This window comes from Quercus lobata, chromosome 2, assembly GCF_001633185.2.
Source record: "Quercus lobata isolate SW786 chromosome 2, ValleyOak3.0 Primary Assembly, whole genome shotgun sequence".
Classification (NCBI taxonomy): domain Eukaryota; kingdom Viridiplantae; phylum Streptophyta; class Magnoliopsida; order Fagales; family Fagaceae; genus Quercus; species Quercus lobata.
Genome location: NC_044905.1, coordinates 68739168 through 68759761, shown reverse-complemented (window position 1 = coordinate 68759761; position 20594 = coordinate 68739168). Strand labels below are relative to the sequence as shown.

Here is a 20594-nt window from a genome sequence, read left to right as displayed (position 1 = left end):
TGTACTTCTTTTAATGTTGCTTTATTTTTTTATTTTTTTATTGAGATAAAATGTTGCTTTATTTAATAGAGCAGTTAAGTTCAAGCATGATTTTTGAGTCAATTATTAAGGGAGTCAAGTTCAAATATAATTAGGAAAAATTTTGACTACAAACCAATTTGAAACTATCTTGCTATAGAAGTTATTATGTGGCAATTAAAAAACCGGGTTTGGCTTACCTCTATTACTTTTTTAACTGAAATTTCCTTTTATTTTAATGAGAAATTATCACATCATTCACTAACTAAATAAAATGTAGAGATTAAAACCCACTACCATTTGTTATTGTATATTTAAAATAAAATGACACATTCAGTTAAAAAAACACTGGAGATAAACCAAACCCAAAAACCATCCATGTGTAGTTTAAGTTATATGATTTTTTTTAATGAGTCATGTGAATTATTTAAATAATATACAAGGATAGTTATATAATTTGCCGTGTAATGTGTTGGAAAAGATAGCTCCATATCGGTCTAGAGTAAAGCTTTTTTATATAGTTATGTGTTTGTGAACAAATATGTAATGTGACTAAGGGATTCCACTTAAGTATCTTTACTATTAACTAGACATCTAATAAAATTGGAACGATACAATGAAGATTAGCATGGCTCCTTTGCAAGGATGACACACATAAATCGAGAAATGGTCCAAATTTTTTCTTCGAAAAAAAAAAAGACTCATCACACATGCTTTGCACGTACAATAATACTCTTTTTTATTTATTTTTTTTTTGGTTTAATGTTATAATGTTTAAAATTGATATATAAATAACTGTTTGTATTTTTTTTTTTTTTTTTAAGAAAGAAGTAAGGTAACGTGAAATAATGTTTAAAAATAAAATAAAGATCTTTTCCAAAAAAAAAAAAAAACTAGAGATGGTGTCCTAAGTTTTAGGTTGAATAGAGAAAATAAAGGAAAAAATCTAAAACTTAGAAACAGTAAATTACTCTTTTAATCGGTTTGTATTTTTAAATTTAAAATTATTTAACTAAAAGATAAGGGTATTTTAGAGAGTTTAAGAATTTTCGTGGGGGATATTTTAGTTCGTAAAATGTTGAAACCCAAACAAAAAAATTTTTAAATATTATTTCACGTTACCTTACTTCTTCTTAAAACCAAAAAAAAAAAAAATACACACTATTATTCATATATCACTTTTAAAAATTATAACACTTAACCAAAAAAACAAATAAATAAAAAACAGAATTATTGCACGCACAAAGTGCGTGTGATGAGTCTAGTATATTATAATAGTATATAAATACATATATAAGATATATTTTTATAAACTTGATATTAGATTAATAATATAAATAGCCCGTTTGAAGGCAAAAATTATTAACAATATAATGTTGTTGAATCTAATTTTTAAAGGTTCAAAAACAATAATTATTCTATCTATTAGCTCAAATACTATATTTTATTTATATAAATGATGAAACTTCAATCTATGGCATCCACTCTATGATGATTGCTCTAGGGACAAGGGGACCAAAAGTATATGTTGGGCCTTGGGCTTGGCTGAGGAGGCTCAATAGTTCGAGGACAAATCAACAATAAGGAAGATGTAAGACTTTAAACTTCAAAAGCAAATTATGACTGTGAAAGATGGGGGAAGTAAGCCGAGGAGGAGTATTTATTCAGCTAACGAGATAGAGGTCAGAAAGTGTGTTCTATCATCCAGAATGACGTTCCAGGAAGTTCTATTGATAAGGATATGCACTGCAAACGTACAAGACAAATGGGAGCTAGAAAATATCTAAAGGAAAGCTGCTGCCACCATATTAAATGCTTTGCAGCTAACTCTCTGGCTGCATTAATAAGGAAATTATGTCTGAACAGTAACTTTCAGCCTTATAGCTACTCTCCAAAGACTTCAGGAGAGGGTTGATGTGACAGGGATCAGGATCAACAATCTGATTTACACGTGGAGGTCAGAGATAAAGAAAGGGGGAGAGTATAAAATAGGGAGGAACCCTTAAGAGAAAGGGATTGAGAAATTGAGAGAGAAACACTGTAACAATCCAGAATTGAACTTGTAATCAAATTTGAGAATCAATATATAAGAATTGATCTCGAACTGTGTCGAGGACAACTTTCTTTAGATTAAACCAGCCTATCTCTATTTTCTTGTCATCTGAATCCACTTTACTTGTTGTCTGATTCATTAAAACCCAGTTTTCCAATCCACTCTCTATAAATTCATTGTATTGGGTTTTTTGGGCCTAGGTTCATTTATCCTTTGAGCTAAGGACTCAAATTGCATCCTTACAATTGTTATTGTCATCAGGCTAAGACATCAATTAATTTTTTATTTTGGTTAAATGTGGGGTTCACTCTACACATCTTTTATTCAATAACAAAAGATTTCACTTATTGAACTAACTAGGATCCACATTTTATTTAAAATATATTATTAATCTTGATATAAATTTGTGAAGAGAGTCTTTTTGTTTACAAAATATGAGAAAAAAAATTAATAAAATATCTTGTGAACAAGCTTGAGCATGTTTGATAGGAAAACAAACAAAAGTTGAACAAGTAATCTAGTTCATTAATTATTTATGAGTTCAAATTCGACTTGAATTTGAAATAGAATTAAATGAATAATTTTTAATTTTTAATACATGGTTCAACTTGACTCGGCTCATTTGCAGTTTTATCTAAAGCCTTCTAAGGTATCACAACTAATAGGTTATGTTGTAAAGAGTCTTATACCTTAATTGGCACATCCCTATGCACAAAGCACTTGGGAGATTAAAGAGAAAAGGGTTTGAGATGCACAAAAGCTAAAGAGAAAAGTGTTTGAACTGCAGGGTTAGCAGTATATTACAACTATATCAAAAAATACATATATCATATGTTGTGGCGGCTCTAAGATTTTTGTTTAGATTAATACAATGAACATACTAATTATTGTTGTTAAAATTAAATCTTGGAAGTCATCTATTGTTTCTAAATATAATAAACATATTTGTAGTTGCACGATTTTCCTGGCCCAAGTTCTATTGATCAGGCCCTGGCCCAAAGCGCAACCCACAATAAATATTTGTAGAGGATGGGTCAAAGAACTTAGCTTCAGTGAGCCTATTCGGTCTGATACATGGACAGTATTGTTGCAGAAAACCCAAGCACAAGAATGGATCTCTCACGTATATTTCTATTTCTTTAGTTCCTCATACAGTCTCTTTTCTTTTCTTCTTTGAGGGACTCCACTACATTATATATTTCCCCTCCTCTCATCTCAACCTTACACCTGTTGATTATCTAAGCATCTACTTGAGTGCCTGTCCCATCAAACGCCCTCATCTCTCCCCATGTGAGTTGCAGAGGCCAAGGCGGTACTGTTCAGGGGTCATTTCCTCATTAATGCGGCCAAGAGGGTGGTTGGGGCGCAATTAATGTGGTGGTAGCTCTCCCTGTGATATTTTGGATTTTATTCATTTTATATGTTGAGAGGGTGAACTGAGTTGGTTGGGGAGAGTTCCCCGTCTGGACTTCGTGACGTCCGAGGAGGAGTTACTCCTCGGAAAGGTTACCTCCTCGTTATTGGGATTGAATAGTGCTTCATGTGTGGTTTCTCTTCGGGCAGGACGCTCCTCGGACGGGCCTGATTTTGGAATAGCCCATTATTTCTGGGCCGGGCCCCACAATAGCCCCTCAAAACTCCGGTTTCTATCTCATTCTGAGAAGGAGAAAATGGGGTTTTGATGTTTGGGAGAGGACGGAAATAAGGAGAGCGTGTGGCGCGCGTGTGGTCCGTTACTTTTGACGCGCTACAATTTACGAGGCGCGGCCATTAACTTCTGGAGGCGTTATGTTCCCTCATCCAACGATGTGGCGTAGATCGAACGGCCATCGTTTATTCTCGTGTTTTTAGGCAGGAGCGATCTTTTCTCTCACCTCCTGGCTATATAAGACGTCAGAGGGGTTCAGTTTCTTCTTTTTATCTGCATTTCGTAAACCTTAGAGGACTCCAGAGAACCCCATCGAATCCCAGAGATATACCAGCACTTGCGTCCGTTACGCCACCGTAGCCGTTTTCTGTGAAGCATTTCATCCACGAGAGATTTCTAGGCGTCCCGTCGAGCGTTTTGCGGAAGTACCGGTACGTTTTGTTCATCTCGCCGTTTCAATTCCCTCCTCGGACTCTACTTTTCTTCTTAGTTTTTACTTTCGTTTCCCCAGTTCAGTTCTGATGGGTAGATTTGAGAAATTAGTAAAAACTTCAGCCGCTATGGAAGCCTTTAGGGCAAAATACCACATTCCCCCGGGGGTTGGGCTGCGGTACTGTCCTCTTGAAGGAGTATTGACAGATAGGCGTGAGGGAGAAGTCGTTATCCCCATGATTGCTTTCATAGAGGGAGGGATGACACTTCCCATGCGTAGGATTACAAGAGAGTACTTGTTCAACCATAGGTTGACGCCATATCAGTGTGCCCCGAATATGTTCAAGATTCTAGGCTGTGTAGATGTCTTAAACGAGCGGATGAATCTGGGCCTTACTTGGCACGATGTGGCTTATCTGTACGAATGTCATCGCCTCGGGGATGAGGGGTATTATCTTAAATCCCGGAACGAGGACGTTAGGTTGATCTCTTGTCTCCCAATATCCAATAAGACAGTGAAGAATGATTTCCTTATTGCTTCTGGGGAGTGGTTCGACGGTATTCATTGTCCAACTCGGGCAGGAAACCCAGATGCGGCGTCTCTAAGATCGGTCCCTTTTGTGATAGGATTTAGCATTGAGGGGTTACATTTTTTGCTTTCCTTATAATTGGAAGATTTCGTGAACTAATCCCCTTTTCCTTGATTGTTTGCAGATAAAATTCACGTCGCCCCTCAGCTAAACTTTGTGAACGTGCCAGCGTTGAACTACCTTCTTAGGTCGGAGATCTACATTTCCGAGGATGGGCAGTTGCGTGCTGCCCATCTGGTTCTGGGCTATCAACCTCTGAGCAGCTCTTTCCAGGCTATTGGTCACGCCATAAGGGCTGGTAGTCCGAGGTTGGCTAGGATTGACGTGTCCAGGGACGGGTTCCTAGCTGAACACGATCTGCCACCAGTTGTGCTGCCCGGTGTTAGAGATCCCTACTTGGCAGAGCAGCTACCTCCGCCAAACGAGCCTGGTGCTGCCGTTCAGGTTGAAGAGGAAGCTGAATCATCTCGTCTTTCCCTTGAGGCAGAGATAAACGAGTTTTATTTTGAGGAGGAAGTTCAGCAGACCCCCCTGGTGGAACTTTCCGATCCCGAAGGAGAGCGGGACCGACATTCTGCAGTTGGTGTTCCTTCCATCGTTATCTGCTCGGACGATACTTCGGGCGAAGAGATAGAGCCCATGGCAGGAAAAGGAAAAACTCTGAAGGAACTGATGGCCTCCCGAGGGAAAGGCCAGTCGTCAAAAGGACAGTCATCGAAAGGGCAGTCCTCGAAGGCACCAACTCCACCACAGGGCAAGACCTTCCCTCCTGTGGCCCCTACGGACACTTCGGAGCTTGGCCTTAAAGTTAATCCCAACCTAAAGAAGAAAATGCCGGCCGACACTCCTGAGGAGGGCGAGGTGGTTGCCCAGCCGACCAAGCAGCAAAAGACCACTCGCGCGCCAAGGAGCAGAAGGGGCAACTCCTCGGAGAGTCGGGACGAGGAGAATCTTGCGGAGGTACGTGCTGCCCCGCGTGTATGGGGCCCCAGGTTGGAGCTGGATGGGGTGGCCATCCCCTACAATACTTCGATCCGAGAGTACAACCGAGGCCGGGCGGGATACGTGGCCGAGGCCTTAGAGCAGCCCCTACTCCTTCCTCGGGATATGGAGGCTTATAGGCGGTTCTCTCAGCCTGAGATTTTCCTATCCCTTAAAAGGGATCTCGCGATGGTAAGTAATCCTTTTACTGTTTCATTGATCTATTTGACCTTGTTAGATTAAAGCAATCTTGCTTCGTTTGTAGATTACTCAGCAGGTATTCGTGGCTGAGGAATTTTACCGCGGTAACAGTAGTCGGGCTGAGGTCGAGACTCAGGCGCGGGCGGAGGTGGAGAAAACCTTGGGGTCCCTCCAGCACGATTACGCTGAACTCATGGACAAGTTCAAGGAGTCGAAGAACCGGCGCAAATCTACAGATGCTGGTTTGAAGAATGCTGAGGCCCAGGCGGAGGACCAGCGCAAGGAGCTGTTCGCGACCCAGATCAACCTCGCCACTGAGAAACAGGCAGTGCAGGACCTCAAGACTGCTCTGCAAAAGGTCGAGGATGAGTTGCTGCGGGTCAAAGAGGAGGCCCAACTGATCCGAGAGGCCATAGAGGCTGAGAAGAGTGCCGCTCGCCAGCTCGGGGCCGAAGAGACGGAGGCTAGGCTATCCGAGGAGATCCCCGAGGTATGCAGGGATTACTGCAGTATTTCATGGGCTCATGCTCTCGATGCTGCAGGAGTTCCTGCGGATTCAGCGCTAAGACTGCCCGAGAACATCTTCTATCCTCAGGAGATCCGAGAGAGGCTTGATGACGCCCAAATGGCTTCAGAGTAGGATCTGGCGACGCCTGATGCTGTCCTTATGCCCGATATGGCGAAGGATCCTGTCGCAGACTCTACCATCGAGGTTCCGCCTCTTCAGCCCGAGCAGAAAGAAGATCCTCCTGCTGAGGCTTAGCCTTCTAGGCTTTTGATCTTTGTTTTTTTTTTTTTTTTTTTTTTTTTTTGACCGAGAGTCGTCCTATTTTCCCGTTCTTTTGTAAGGACCTCTCTTTCTAATGTACTCGGAATATTAATATAAAATGTTCGTTTTGCTCACTATGGATGCACGTCAGTAGCGCTCTTCTTTGAACATTTGCAACTATGTAGATACAGATAAACGGTCAAAATAAAATGGGTTTTTGGGCTGCGCATCTGAGAGTTGCGATGGTGCCAGACTGCGCGCACGTATTAAAATGATTTCCTTTAAGTAATAATCTCCCAATCTATCATAAGCAATAATTTCCCCCAAGTCTGTGGTCCGAGGAGCCATGCAGGACTTAGGTTCTGTTTAAAGCTATGAATAGTTGTCTTAAGTAATAATTTTCCCTAAGTCTGTGGTCCGAGGAACCATGTAGGAGTTAGGTTCTGTTTAAAACTTATATGAGTAATAATTTCCCCCAAGTCTGTGGTCCGAGGAGCCATGCAGGACTTGGGTTCTGTTTAAAACTATGAATAGTTGCCTTAAGTATTAATTTCCCCTTAGTCTGTGGTCCGTGGAGCCATGCAGGACTAGGTTCTGTTTAAAACTTATGAGTAATAATTTCCCCCAAGTCTGTGGTCCGAGGAGCCATGCAGGACTTGGGTTCTGTTTAAAATTATGAATAGTTGTCAGTAGCCCAGCAAGCAGCGGATAATCATGAAAGAAAACGTATGCTAAGCCATTCTCATTAATAATAATATCTTCTGAGGTTATTTACATTCCATGGTCGAGGTACAGCTTTTTCATCTAAATCTTCTAGGTAGTAGGCGCCTATTCCGGCCACGGATGTGACACGGTATGGTCCCTCCCAATTGGGCCCCAACTTGCCCCAAGAGGGGTTCTTTGCGCTGCCAAGAATCTTCCTCATTACGAGATCACCTGGCCCCAGAGGCCGTGGTTTGACGTTAGCATCATACCCTTGTCTCAGCTTCTGGTGATAATAGGCCACGTGAATCATCGCTTTTTCCCTTCTTTCTTCGGCTAGGTCCAGACTCCGTTCCAATAACTCGTTGTTATCGCTTAGGGTAAACGATCTAGACCTCAGTGTGGGAAAGTTGTTCTCTATCGGGAGCACGGCCTCAGCCCCGTAAGTCATCGAGAAGGGGGTTTCACCGGTCGATCGTCGCGGCGTCGTCCGATAAGTCCATAAGACACGGGAGAGTTCTTCTACCCATCTCCCCTTCGCCTCGTCCAACCTCTTCTTCAGTCCGTTCACTATGACCTTATTCACGGCTTCGACCTGTCCATTTCCCTGAGGGTAGGCGGGGGTGGAATATCAGTTGATGATTCCAAACTCGCGGCAATACTCCCTAAAGTTTTTACTGTCGAACTGCAGACCATTGTCGGAAATGAGGGTACGCGGAGTCCCGAAGCGGGTGATGATATTCTTCCAGATGAATTTTTGGGCGTCCACGTCCCTAATGTTGGCCAATGGTTCAGCCTCCACCCATTTAGTGAAGTAGTCTGTTCCGACTATTATGTATCGCTTGTTCCCTGCGGCCTTGGGGAAGGGTCCAACTAGATCAAGGCCCCATTGTGCGAACGGCCATGGACTCGAGAGGGGGTTGAGAACTCCTCCGGGTTGGTGGATATTCGGGGCGAATCTTTGGCACTGATCGCACTTCTTAGCGTATTCTTAGGCCTCTCTCTGCATGTTCGGCCACCAATACCCTTGGGTAAGTGCCCTGTGCGCCAGCGATCTCCCTCCGGTATGACTTCCACAAATCCCCTCGTGTAACTCCTCAAGTAGAGATTCGGATTCTTCTGGGTGTACGCAGAGTAGGTACGGTCCAGAATAGGAGCGCTGATATAGTTTGTGGTCCTCTGACAGCCAAAACCGAGGAGCATTCCTTCGTATCTTCTCGGTTTCCAATTTTTCTTCCGGCAAGACGTCGTTTTGAAGGAAGTTCTTTATGGGATCCATCCAGCTGTGACTCTTTCTGATCTGATGGACTCTGGCAGGGCCTCTGCTGATGGAACTTGCCTGGGCTAGATTTTCAACCAGGATCACTCGCGGCAGATTATGTGCCGAGGACGTGGCGAGAGTGGCCAGCGAGTCCGCATGAGTGTTGACACTCCTGGAAATGTGTGTCAGATTGAAGGACTCAAAATTCGTCTGCAGCCGCTTGACTTATCCCAGATACTCTTGCATCCTAGTATCTCGGGCTTCCAGCTCACCCATCACCTGTCCGACTACCAGTCTGGAGTCCGAGAACGCTTCTATTATTCTTCCGCCCAACTTTTGAACCATCGTCATCCCTTGAAGTAAGGCTTCGTATTCGGCTTCATTGTTCGTAGCCGAGAATCCGAGCCTTAATGATTTTTCAATGGCAGCACCGTCCGGGGATATTAAAACTATTCCAACTCCTGACCCTCTCTGGTTGGCTGCGCCATCTACGTAGACCTTCCAATGCGTGTTCCTCCCTATTGAAATCGCACCAACCGACTTTCCATCCATGTCCCTCTTCTCGGTTATTGTTTCTATGGAGGGCTCAGCAAACTCCGCTACCAAGTCTGCGAGGACCTGTCCTTTGATGGAGGATCTGGGCATATATTTTATATCAAAGGCTCCCAAGAGCGCACTCCACATGGCGATCCTTCCTGTATAGTCAGCACTTCGAACCACTACTCGGAGAGGAAGCTGAGTCAGAACGATGACCGTGTGCGCCTGAAAGTAATGAGGAAGTTTTCGGGTTGCATGCACTATTACCAGAATTGCCTTTTCTAAAGGTAGGTATCGCACCTCGGCCTCATGTAGTGATTTGCTCACATAGTACACCGGTCGCTGCACCCCATTATCATCCCGTATCAGTACCAGGCTTACAGCGTGGGGAGCTACGGCGATGTAGGCAAACAGCACCTCATCTGCCTCAGGGCTGGACATGATGGGTGGTCGGGACAGGTAGTCTTTAAGTTGCTGGAAAGCTTGAACGCAATCCTCCGACCATGCAAACTCTTTCCACTTGTTTATCAGGAGGTAGAAAGGCCGACATCGATCCGCCGATCTCGATGTGAACCGGTTCAACGCCGCAATCATACCAGTGAGCTTCTGTACTTCCTTCGGATTCCGAGGAGCCTGTAGGCTGTTAATGGCTTTGATTTAATCGGGACTTACTTCTATTCCCCTGTGGGTGACCATATACCCTAGGAATTTCCCAGACCCGACCCCGAATGAACATTTGGAGGCATTCAGCCGCAACCGGTGCTCCCTTAATATGGTGAAGATTGTTCCGAGGTCCTTCACGTGCTCAGACGCCCTTCTACTCTTGACGACCATATCGTCTATATAAACCTCAATGATCTTGCCCAGTTGTGGTTCAAACATCCGAGTCATCATTCTTTGGTAGGTTGAGCCTGCGTTCTTTAGCCCAAACGGCATCACCTTGTAATGATAGTTTCTGATGGGCGTCATGAAAGCCGTTTTCTCTTGGTCCTCTAGCACAAGGGGTATCTGATGATAGCCTTGGAAGGCGTCCAGGAAGCTTATTCGAGGGTGCCCCACGGTTGCATCCACCAATCGATCAATTCGGGGTAGGGGGAATGGGTCCTTTGGGCACGCCTTGTTCAGGTCCGTGAAGTCTACGCAGACCCTCCATTTCCCTGTCTTCTTCTTTACCACCACAGTGTTTGCCAGCCACTCTGGGTAGAAGACCTCTTTGATAGCCCGTGCTCTTTTTAGCTTTGCCACCTTGTCTTTTACGGCACTAGCATGTTCCTTTGAAGGGCGTCGGGGTGGCTGCTTCTTCGGAGTGGAAGAGGGGTTGACGTTCAGGTGGTGACAAATAAGGCTAGGATCGACGCCCGGGGCATCGTAGGCGTCCCATGCGAACACGTCGACATTTTCTCTAAGAAATCTGACCAGTTCCTCCTTTTCTTGAGAGGGCAATTCCGAGCCGACCAGAAAGAACTTCTCCGGGTCGTCGTTGACAGCGATTTTATCTAAACTTTCACACCCTATCTCCTCGGCCAGTCCGTCGTCTTGCTCTGCCGAGGCGGCTGATTGCTATAAACTTTCAGGGGCCGAGGACTCGGCATGGGGCCGATGTAAGACGGCGGCCACCATACACTGCCTGGATACGGCCTGATCTCCTCGGATCTCTTCCACTTGTCCTTTGGATGGGTATTTCACCTTCTGATGAAGTGTGGAGGTTACGGCTTCCAGGGCGTGGATCCATGGCTTGGCGACTATCGCGGTGTAGGGTGAGTAAGCGTCGACGACGATAAAATTCACCTCCACCACCTCCGCCCCAGTCTGTACGGGTAGTCGGATTTGTCCTTTTGGCGTAACCATTCTTCCCTCGAAGCTAAGTAGGGGGGAGTCATAAACTGCCAAATCTTCTGACTTCAGGTTCAGCCCCTTGTATAGATCAGGGTACATTATCTCTACTGCACTTCCCGAATCCACCAACACCCTTTTCACGTCAAAGCCCCCAATCCTCAGAGTGACCACCAAGGCATCATCGTGAGGTTGAATAGTTCCTCTCTTATCCTCATCCGAGAACCCCAGTATCAAAGAGCTTCCCTTTTTTGACCTTTTGTGTTCCCTCTGCCTGCTCCCGGAGGGAAGCCGATCAACAGCTAACACCCTGGGGATGGGTGGTCCCGTTCTTCCTGGTGCGGCGAGGATGACATGTATCGTCCCGGTGGGTGGTCTTAAGGTCACGTCCTTTCGAGGCTCTTGTGTTGCTTGGCTGGTGTGGCCACTTGACGAGTGCAGTAGGTGACGTAACTTTCCTTCTCGGACCAACTGATTCAGATGATTCCACAGATTCCTGCAGTCCTCAGTAGTGTGCCCATGGTCTTGATGATAGTGGCAGTACAGGTTCTGGTTACGTTTGGAAGGTTCTCCAGCCATCTTTCCCGGCCACCTGAAATAGGGCTCATCTCTTACTTTCTCCAGTACCTGTTGTACGGGCTCTCTGAATATGGCATTCACTGTTTGCGGGTTACTCTGCCCAGCTTGTCGTGAAAAATCTCTCCTCGACTGACCATGGTTGTGCCGTTCCGACCTGAAATCATTTGCTTTGGGGTGGATAACCTTCTCCTTCCCCCTCCCTTGCAGCTGATCTTCCTCCACTCTTTTGTACTTGTCTATCCTATCCCTCAACTGATCAACGTTGGCAACTGGTTTACCAGTGAGGGATTTCCTTAAGCCATGGTCGGTGGGGAGGCCGCTTTTGAATGTGCTGATAGCGACAGCGTCGTGGTTATCATCCAGGTCATTATATACTTCCCAGTATCTATCGGAGTATGCTTTCAGAGTCTCTCCCTCGTGCATGGACAAGGACAATAGCGAACCGAGGGGCTTGGGGACTCTGATGTTGGTGATAAAGCGAGAGCAGAAATCCCGAGTGAGCTGCTTGTAAGAGCTTATGGAATTTGTCTTTAGGCCGTTGAACCACCTCATCGCCATTGATCCCAAGCTGGACGGGAAGATTTTACACATAAGGGCCTCATTTTGCGAGTAGATCGCCATCTTTTGGTTAAATTGACTCACATGCTCTACCGGGTCTGATCGACCGCTATAGATGGCGAATGCTGGTTGGTTGAACCGTCGAGGCAGCTCAGCCCCTTCAATTCTATACGTGAAGGGGGACCTTGAAACCTGATCCAACGCCTTTTTCATGGCGTCGTTTCCCGAACCCTTACTAGATGTGCTCTCATACTTCCGCATAGGGCGTGGTTCCTTTTCGTAGGTAAAGGTTTCACTTGGGGGGGTCCTTGACCTCCGTCGGTAACTCACATCCTCCGCATTAGAGGACTTGTCTGAGTCTGAAGGAGATCGCCTTCGCTGTGCTCATCGTAGCTTCCTCTTCAGATCATCTATCTCTCGCTGCATGGCCTGGTGACTATTTCGCTTCTGGGACACGTGACTACCTATCTGAGTGTGACTCTGGCTTGTCCGGATAGTATGCGCACTTCCCTCACGATTTCCCCTGTAGCCTGGGTTGACGGGATTATTTTGCCTCTGGGACTCGGCGGGTTGTGTCTGTTGGGAGTCAGCCTGGTGAGGATTCTCCTGGTGCGGACCTAGTTCTGCCATGCTTGACCGTTGTGCTAGCTGATGCTCTAGTTCTCCCCACAGACGGCGCCAATTGTAGTTGCACGATTTTCCTGGCCCAAGTTCTATTAATCAGGCCCTGGCCCAAAGCGCAACCCACAATAAATATTTGTAGAGGATGGGTCAAAGAACTTAGCTTCAGTGAGCCTATTCGGTCTGATACATGGACAGTATTGTTGCAGAAAACCCAAGCACAAGAATGGATCTCTCACGTATATTTCTATTTCTTTAGTTCCTCATACAGTCTCTTTTCTTTTCTTCTTTGAGGGACTCCACTACATTATATAGTTCCCCTCCTCTCATCTCAACCTTACACCTGTTGATTATCTAAGCATCTACTTGAGTGCCTGTCCCATCAGACGCCCTCATCTCTCCCCATGTGAGTTGCAGAGGCCAAGGCGGTACTGTTCAGGGGTCATTTCCTCATTAATGCGGCCAAGAGGGTGGTTGGGGCGCAATTAATGTGGTGGTAGCTCTCCCTGGGATATTTTGGATTTTATTCATTTTATATGTTGAGAGGGTGAACTGAGTTGGTTGGGGAGAGTTCCCCGTCTGGACTTCGTGATGTCCGAGGAGGAGTTACTCCTCGGAAAGGTTACCTCCTCGTTATTGGGATTGAATAGTGCTTCATGTGTGGTTTCTCTTCGGGCAGGACGCTCCTCGGACGGGCCTGATTTTGGAATAGCCCATTATTTCTGGGCCGGGCCCCACAATATTAATTATTATTGTTAAATGAACTGCAAGCGAGATATAAATACAGTAAACTTTTATCTATTGATTATTTCAAATTTGTTAAGATCTAAATGAGTTTTTATAAGGTTTAAGATGAACAAATTTTTACTTTTATTGCTGGGCTTACTATTTTTCCCCAAATTTAGATCAAATTAGTTTCTTTTTGGCCCTTTTTTGTGTTTAGAAAGACAAAAATATTGTTGAGAGGATCATATTTAAGCTTATTTCATCTAGGCTTAAAAAATATATATATAGGTTCAAACTGTTCAAAATTTTATTTTAGAAAGGTCACATAAAAAAAATTATATTGTCCAATTTATTTATTTATTTTTGCTGAGCTCAGGGGGTTCATTTGAAATTTTGAACGCTTAAACTATACCTAAAGCTGCTCATGATTATATGATTATCAGTAAAAAGCTAAAAATATTGTGGTATCTTTTTTTTTTTAAGATATATATAATTTTTTTGAACTTAAGGGAATTCACGAAATTGAAAACATATAGATTTCTATTCTCAAAAAAGAAAACATATAGATTTCCATTTTTATTAAGTACAAATATACGTGAGGATGTTTCCAAAAGGAAAGTAAGTTTGAATTGGGAGTGCTTCGGAGTACTGTTTGTTAATTTTGTTCCCTTTGCTAGAAGTTTAAGACTTATAATTGATTCTGGTCCTTCTGGGACCCGTGGCTTAATAAGCTTCTAATGCCCTTGGTTGAGGGGTCTTCTTCTTATGAAATCTTGAAATAATGAAAGTAGGAATCAGTGATAATGAAATAATATGATTTTAATTTTTGAGTTGTACTTCAAACACTATATTTAAGATGATAAATTGATAATTACTCTCAATCAAAACAGTTTGTTGCCGGGTTATAGATAATTCACCAACTACAGGCAATAATTATGAAATTTCCTTCTAAAAGAATTTTTTGTAAAATTTTGTATTTGTCCTTGTTTCGTACCCTAAATATATATAATGAAGAGTCATTTGAAATTGTACATTTCTAAAAATCATGACTTTTCATATTGATTCATCATCCTTCAAATAGTAATCTTTTAAAAAGTTAGTTACTTATGTATTAGAAAATAACTTGTATGTATTATGATCCAATATATCTCATCTAATTCCAATAAAAAAAATGGAAATTACTATCCAATCTTTGATCACACGTTACACATGCACTACAGCGTCACATAGGGATAGGGTACTCATGCCTGTTGTAGTACCATATGTCTCGATTTTCTTAATAGTTTTATGGGATTTAAACCCTAGTTCTTCTAATAAAGAAGAGTGAGTTATGTCATTGAGCTATAAGACTCTTAGGGCCCATTTGGTTTCCCCATCACTCAGTTTTCTTAACTTAGTTTTCAATACTCATATTTCAAATTCAAAACCCATAACTCATAACTCACTATCACTCAAAAACTCCAAAATTTTTGTTTGTTAACAAAACCCAGTCATATATTTCAACTTTTAAGTCCACATTTTGTCAAAATGGTGGAGCCCACCGATCAGTTTTTTTCAACTGTCTTCTTCCCTTACCCACGTGACTTACATGAAGAACATGAAATCCACACCCAAACCCAGTTTCATCATCACCACCAACGACAAACCCAGATTCCACTACCACCAACACCACCAACAACCACACAAAAAATCCAAAAGAATGCACAGGAAACCCACAACCAAATCCCACATCGACGACGAAGAAGAAGAACAACGTAGAGTAAAAAAAAAAAATTGAAGCCAAAAAATGGAGCTCCAACCCAAAACAATGAAACGACGGCCTTTGCTACTGCAGTTGTTGCTGCTATGCGACAGTGAACGTGAAGTACAAGCTGATGTTGCCGGCAAAGCTTCCGATCTCGAGGTCCACGTGCATAGCAAACCCAAACCACAAACATATCAAACCCAAACTTCTGATCTGGGCTGAGCTTGAACAGATCTCGTGGTTCCGATCTGGGCTGAGCTTGAATCGATTCGGTGGTTCCGATCTTCAGTTTTGCTTGAACCGATCTTCAGTTTTTCTTTAACCGATCTTCAGTTTTCAAATCTGGGCTAAGCTTGAACCGATCTAATGGTTGCTCGTGATGGTGATGACTGGGGTGGTGGTGGCGGCTTGTGGAGGAGTAATGAACGATCAGTGAGAAGAGAGAGCTCTGGGTAAAAGAAAAAAAAAATGAAGAAGGAGAGGTGACAGAGAACGGGTTGGAGAGAGACGTTACTTGATGAGACAAGTCATATGGGTGGGTCCCATTCTTTACTTAATTTTATAAAAATGCCACTTAAACTCAATTCTTAAAAACTAAAAACACCTATTTCTTGTTTTGTGTTTCCATCACTCTAACTCAAAATTTGTGAGTTTTGAGTGATGAAAACACAATGTGAAAATCAAGCCAAACAAAAAAATTTGTGTGGGTCCCATGTGTTTTGATAACTCAGTTATGAGTTTTGAATCATATCTGTCACACCCCAAACCCGGTTACCCGGATTTGTGACCATGACCGGTATGCTAATATCAAGCCTAAACCTGATATTAACAAGAACCAACTTAACTTTTACAAAACTTTTGCAAAAGCTTCTCTTTTTCATTTCAGAATAATTTTCTTGTTTCTTTACTTCTTGATATCATTTTTCACTTGGTAGTCAGAGCATCTATACTGTACTCAAAATATAACATAATCCACCAATCATTTAATTTCCACACTTTCACATAATGCATCTCTTAATACTTTAAGGTACACAACTTTCTTTAGATCCTAAAATACACAATACAAAAAAACTAAACATCAAATTGCTAATTTAGGATCTATGCATATAAAACTAAAACCAGCTCCTTCCCAAAACTCGACTAAGGCTCCCTCTGCTCCAAAATAAACCTGCTAACTGAAAGAGTGAAAGGGGTGAGCTACACAGCTCAGTAAAGGTAAGATATATGAGAATTCAATAAGGATGCATGTAAATCAAATCATTTCATTCTATGCATAATCAAATAGGAGAACAACTTTCCATGCATAGTATTTTATACTATTCAGAATAATAACTTATACGCTTTTCATAGGAAAATAATTGTTCTCCTTTTTCTTATCAGCTTGATATTACCAAAACCTTTCGGATTAAACTTCTATCATTTTCTACAAAGTCACCACATATATTCTCATTACAAAATCATCATTTTAACGTAAATCAATTATTCGGCAACTTTGTATTAAACTAGAAACATCTTGACCCAATAAGAAAACCTTTCTTTATAAACCTCTTCTCATAGAATACTATAACTTTCATGATCAGAAAACTTAACGTTTCATAAAAACAGATATCTGATACTTTTAAACATAAACTTGTACTTTTATCAGAAACTTTACTTTTATAGCATAACAGAACTTCAGAAACTTTTATCTTTAATGAACAGCTTTTCTTTTCATTAGAAACTTCTTCTTGCCATGAGAGCTTTCACTTTTCACAATGCATTTAAACAAAATAATTCTCTCATGATTAATAACATGACATAGCTGTTCATAACATATTGGTTAGTCCATGTCTGATAAGCTGTACAGAGAAGGCCTCATCACATTTGGAAAACCTCATGTGCATGATATTGTCCCCTTTGAGAGGCCTGATGGCACATCTCCTCTAGGTTTTGTTCCTCCCCGCCGTCCGTACACATTGGGGAGAAGGCCTTAGTCAGATTAGAGTTACAGGCAACCCCATTTCCTCTACTTTAAATGGCCTAGAGTTATGGGCAGCCCCATTTCCTCTACTTTAAATGGCCAAACAGATAACATATTTCCATGGAAAGCCAATAATTAACCCCTACTGGCTGAGTTCAAATTATCAGAGGACATAACCCGAAAACATTTCATACTTTACATCATACTGAAATTTCTTATTTTGCATAACATTTCATAATAATAGCATTTCCATTCTTTTCATTAAACATCATGTTCATGGAATCAATAATAGCATCAATATGCTTAAATCATATGCATAAGTTTTTCGAAAGCTCACGAACATATCATTGTCAGAATAATGATTACATGTCATACCTCTAATCAAAAACATTTTAATGCATAACATACTTTAAAATAACCTCATGACTTACCAAATGCTCATATAACTTATCCCTTACCTGAAAGCAGAGGAACCGAGAGCCTACAGTCGACGGAGCTTAAACTTGGATACTGGTAACACCTAAACCATAAATCAAAGCTTATTACTATCTATAATTTCCTTATCATAGACTTACACATTCATCTCAAAGCCTATCTCTTAGAATCAAGGAAGTCCTAATCCCACCTCAAAGAGGTTCCCACAAACACAAAATGCATTCATCAAACCACATGATGTACTAAATCATAGAGAAACCAATTCATAAAATTTATATATGATTCTAACATACCAAAGGATGAGCATATAAAATTATAGCTCAAAAAATTCATCTTAACTTTAGAATTTAAATCCTCAAAGTTAGGCATGTCCCTTACTGTTCACTGTGCTATTCCAGCAGCATATGCCCCATTTGTAAAATACAAACGGGCTGTCCAAACACATCCAATTGTCATGAAATTTTACATAACTACTCCTCTGTATGTCCAGTATATACCATAAAATTTTCGGAGTCAAAGCATAAACTCATGATTTACTAAAAATCACACAAGACAGCATACTCAAATCTGTCCTGTCAGAAATTCATGCAACTTATAAATTAAACCATTATTTTTATGTTCATCTAAATGCTGTGAGACCAATTCAATAACAACCAAAAGTGTCTTAAGTTTCATAGGAATTATCCCTAGCATCCAAATTCACTATATAAAATTTAATACATAATTTACCATGCATAAACACAGAATCTGTCACAGTGACAGCTTCAGAACATATTCTTACAAAATCATCAACAAATAGCAATAAGCCTTAATTTCATTTGGGTATTTTTATACCTATAATTAACATACTAAAATATGTTATTAAACATTAAATAAACCATAATGTCATTAAACCTTCAAATCACTAAAACAGAATCACCAATTCAACTTCCAAAAACAGAGCAGAGAACAAAGAGGGAAAATAAGCAAACAATTATACTATCCAAATACACAAAATCAGATGAGGTTTAACTTACTTACCCACACAATTTGAAGATGAAACCTTAGGGTTTATTGTTTAATTTCTTCTTTAAAGAAACTAAAATTTTTGGTGAGAGAGGAAGGGAGAGATGTTGCCGTGTAAGGAAGGAAGAAGAAAGAAGAACAAAGAAAGGGGAAATAGAGAAAGAAGAAAAGCAGCTGCTGGACTTCAGAAGCAGCCAAAAAAATCAGAAAAGTAAGAAGTCTTTTGGGGCTTGGATACGTGTATGGCTAGGGAAAAACAAATATCACACCCACTTTTTCCAAACTTTCTTGCATTCACACTTTTATATATATATATATATATATATATATATATATATATATATATAATATTTGCATTCACACTTACTTTTCTACCAAAATAATTCCTTGCATTCACACTTACTTTTCTACAAAAAAAATAACATCACTTTGCATATATATATATACCTCACAACTTAACCGCCTAATATAGTTTTGTACATGCTAAATATATATTTACAATACAAAATAGTCATTTCAATTATTTATAATCTTTAAAATTCACATTCAATGGCATTATAAAATAATATGCTTATTAAATACTCTTATATTAATTTTTTTGTAAGTAAGTGGCTTAAAATATTAATAATACTTAACCACTTAAACACATAGTTTAATTATAAAAATTGGGTCGGGGTGTTACAATATCACTCAAAACTCCTCTAAACCAAACAAGCCCTTAATAATTCTCTTTATGATTTATTTGTTAGTATTTGTGTTACTATATAAACCAACCAAAAGCTTTGTGAGTTTTTTTTTATATGAGAGACGTCTGTTTTAAAATATATACCTACTTCCCTCCAATTTCATATCACATTTTTACACAAGATTTCTTAACATGAAATTTATATCTGCGGTGAAATCAAATTGAGAATAAAGCATGTGTCAAGAAGTTAGAATAGTCACTTGGTATTTATTTTTGTAGCAAACGTTCACGCCCTTTTGTGTTTAGGGAACTTTGTGGTCCTTGGTTAAGCTTTATTTTTTTTTTTTTTTTTGGAAACCAAACTCAAACTTCATTCATTCATGAATAGAAAGAGAATCCAAATACAATGCCTCCAATGCTAGAGGAGGTGACTCTTCCAACCATACAGTATCCTCATCTACCTGCCTAGCATAACGAGCTAAAAAGTGTGCAACTGAATTCACATTTCAGCGAACACAGCGATTAAGCTTGATTGTTGAAACTTTTTTTTTTGAAGCTGGAACCAATATCATTAATTTAGAAAACTAGAATCCAAATACAAAGCATCTGCAGCTGGCGGAGGATCCTCCTCCAGCCAAACAATTTCATTGTCAAGTAATCTAGCAAACCTAGCCAAAGAATGAGCAACACTATTAGCACTACGCCTAATACAATTATAAGAAATGGACTTGAAACCTGCAGCCAAGCACCAGATGTCTTCGTAGATTAAACCAAGTCGTGATAGGTCTGGTTGGGCCTGAGAAATCATCTTCATCACCAAAGCATTATTGCCTTCCAGTATTATCTCTGTGAAGCCCGCATCAATGGCAAACTCAAGCGCTTTACGGCACGCCATCACTTCCACCTCCTCACTGTCACGCACAGCTCCTCCCCGTACCGCTAAAGCAGCCATGACTTCACCCTTTTCATTCCTAATCACTGCCCCATAACCCGACGCAGCACCCTCATCAAAACAAGCACCGTCGAAGTTCAGCTTGAATAACGTTTCTGGTAGAGGCTGCCATGTCTGCTGTACTGGAACATGATCCGGAATAGGCACACTCAAAGAATATTGTGCAACCGTATACTCCTTCAAATAGTCAACTGCACGTTGGGCTAATCTTGAAGGATGCTGGAAAACACCTCCATGAATGACCGTATTCCTCTGGTGCCATATCAGCCAACAAGAAATCCAGAATAGATTCCATTCCTCCTCA

The 20594-nt window shown here is 41.3% G+C and overlaps 1 long non-coding RNA gene and 1 other non-coding gene across 2 annotated transcripts; one reads left to right on the top strand and one right to left on the bottom strand.

The window, feature by feature from the left end:
* The first annotated feature begins 592 nt into the window (after window positions 1-592).
* On the top strand, window positions 593-699 carry LOC115978497. The gene has a single exon (XR_004088768.1). It is a non-coding gene; the product is annotated as a U6 spliceosomal RNA (small nuclear RNA).
* Window positions 700-16608: 15909 nt separating this feature from the next.
* LOC115976322 lies at window positions 16609-18905 on the bottom strand. The gene is made up of 2 exons (XR_004088292.1): window positions 18669-18905; window positions 16609-17733 (listed from the first exon to the last, which is right to left on the bottom strand). It is a non-coding gene; the product is annotated as an uncharacterized LOC115976322 (long non-coding RNA).
* Between the last annotated feature and the right edge of the window lie 1689 nt (window positions 18906-20594).